The sequence below is a fragment of the Vespa velutina genome, chromosome 16, assembly GCF_912470025.1.
Source record: "Vespa velutina chromosome 16, iVesVel2.1, whole genome shotgun sequence".
In the NCBI taxonomy this organism is placed as follows: domain Eukaryota; kingdom Metazoa; phylum Arthropoda; class Insecta; order Hymenoptera; family Vespidae; genus Vespa; species Vespa velutina.
In genome coordinates, this window is record NC_062203.1 from 5,073,020 (window position 1) to 5,076,053 (window position 3,034).

Consider the following 3,034-nt stretch of genomic DNA (forward strand, 5'->3'; position numbering starts at 1 on the left):
CCAACCAGTCTCTATTGTCAATGCTGTTAGTGTTGCTGAGTGGCAGTCTAAACATGCCCTGTCAAGAAATAATCTTAGAATTTCAATTTTTGTGTTATCTTCTTTAATTTCGAATCTTTGACATTCTTTTTTAAATGTTTCCAACCATTGTTCTGCATTTGAGTGTCTATATGAAAATTTTTCGATCATGAATTTTTCCGATATACCCTTTAAATCTATTTGGTATTCTTTTTTCTGTGTGGGTTCTACTATTTTGTCTAGGTATAGATCATTAAACATTAAATTGCCATTCTCATCGAAATACGTACTCTCCATTTCCTGTGTGCATTTAATCCATATTTTTCTTTTTTGGTCTTTTTGATTGATGCTTTTTTCCATTCTCTTATAGCTTTTTGTTTGTATTAGTTCGCTGTGATTACTTGCAAATTTTTCATTTTCTGGCAACATATATCTTTCTTTGTCCTAAGTTGTGATAGAAGTTATAGCAATCACGTTTGTTTTTCTGTCGCTCGGTGATGCCACACATTTAAATGCGAATTGTAGTTTTTTTTCCATTATAAACCAAAAATTGTCGTTTTATAATATCTCGGATTAATTATGTGAGGTGATAAATGAAAATATGTTTCTCTGTGAACAAAGTGATAAATCTTTATTTGTTAATTAATGCTTAATTGCTAATTAATCTTACCTGTGAACAAAGAAACGACAATTTACGTTTATTATTCACACTGTTAAATTTTATTTAATATATATTATAAATTTTCTTATAGCTCTCGTGTTACTTTTCTCTTCTATGTTATATTTCATACTGCCCGTTGAAATACTGCCATTGTCTCTTCCAAATCTTAACGGCTCGATTTATAAGTCACAAAAGAACTTGTAAATAACAATGGAAGGGCAGGCTATGAGGCGCACGGCAAATCTACCTGAAGAAAGTATACTTTCTTTACACACACACATATATATATATATATATATATATATATATATATATATATATTATAAATTAACAATAAAACTAATTATATATTCTTTGATGGCATAGTTATTCAAATCTTTTCATCTATAAGATAGAGTTATAGTTACAACTATAAGATGTGCCAAATTATTTTTAAGATGAAAATAGATATTTTTTGTAAATAAACCATCTACTTTTCTGCCTTCAAACTCTTTTTCTCTCTCTCCTATATCAATGTCAGCATCATTGAATGATTTTTATGTGAACGTTTCAGGATTATCTACTAAATCTTACTATTTTTTTTTAATACTGTTGACTAGTTTTTCTTTTGACAGCAAATGTATTATACTGTTATAAAATTGTACGGTTTTTTACACACGTTAGCTATTTAAAAAATAACTTTAATATAATTACCAAATATGAAAAACAGATAAGTACACTTTATCATTCTTCCTTATCTTACAAAAATGAATTCCAACAATGATTTCAATCTATGGAATGAAGAGAGTGTTATCAATTTAAAGGAGTTCAAATTATTCTCGACTATTTTATATGTATATTTTGGATGATATAGTTTTCATATTATATATTAACAATGGTATATAAATAACAAGTAGTAAAGAAGTAGAAATCAGAAATATAAAGAATTAGAAATAGTCTGATTTTGATTATTTTATTTTTCAAAAATTATTTACGGAGCTTTTCTACGGAACTTTAAGTCACCTGTATCTGCACCAACATCGGTTTATTTATCGCCAGATCCAGTAAGATCTCCTGGCCCTCGTCTGTAACCAGCACGGTCTTCTGTCTGTCTTGAAGCCTCGCTTCTTGGACTTGCGGCAGGCCTGGATCTTGAAGTTTCTGACCTAATTTGTTTCTTGAGCGTAGATGGAATAATCTCTGGTGGTAGGTGCAAGAATCCACGTAAATATTCAATTCCCTCGTTAGTCAAATACCAATAAAAATGTCGCTAAGTAATTTGCTCTTTGACATAACCTCTGGATTTGAAGGACTGGAGAATCATGAAAGAATTATTATAAGAATGAGAGAACACATGCAATGATAATTTATTCTAATATTAAATATTAAGATATAATTTACCTGCATTGCTTTAATAACTTCTAAATTTGGAATTGTTTCTAACTCTTGATGCTTTGAAGCATGGTAGTCCTTTTTCGCCACCATTATACCTTCTTTAAAAAGGTATTTATATATGGCCATACGATTCTTTTTTGGCATCAACATCCTGATAATGATAAAAATATATTATCTTATGTTATTACTGATAATTTGAGTTATTAAATACTGTATAATATCAATGATACATAATCTTACTAATTTGTTACTTTTGAGGCACTAGCAGATAGAAATATTAGATTACCGAACATATCTCATAGGCAATAAAGAAAATTGATAAAATTACACGTGTAAAATAAACCAGACATAAAAGATATCTGTATTTTATTTAATTTAATAAAATCTTAATTTCTCATGTTATATAACATCAACAATTTATTACATGTTTAATGCAACATTATATGAAATAATGTATTTTAATAACCTATGTAACTCATAACAAATACTTGATACATCTTGAAACTTAAATTGATTCGCAAAATTCTAATAAAATGATAATGATGGGTATAATGTAAAACGTACTCGACGTTCCTCTGTAGATCTTCTTTAATCTTATTTAATTTCTTGTGGAATACTTGATGAAAACAACTATTTTATTCGAGAACACGAGCGAAAAGATGAAAGAATTCATTTCTTGCAGCCTCGCTAGTTCCGGTTCGCAGCGGTACGATTCTTTTCTTTAATTGTTGCTAATTCTGATTGGCTACGCTATTTTAGAAGCGACTCGTACGCCATGTTTCTTTTCTTTACGTAACGGCAATTTTGATTGGTCATATTAATCACTGTTGTCCAAGCGATCGACCAATATGGTAATAAATAAAAATGTAAAGTATATTTTATGATTGTATCCGAATACAATGATTTAAATTCATTATCAGATAGGATTGTTTTTTCTCTCGTACATATATTACGATATGTTACAAAGGAAATATTACAATA

The 3,034-nt window shown here is 28.9% G+C and overlaps 1 pseudogene; it reads right to left on the bottom strand.

Annotated features, from left to right (window-relative positions):
* Positions 1–1,455: 1,455 nt before the first annotated feature.
* On the bottom strand, positions 1,456–2,766 carry LOC124954913 (annotated as a pseudogene).
* Positions 2,767–3,034: the final 268 nt, after the last annotated feature.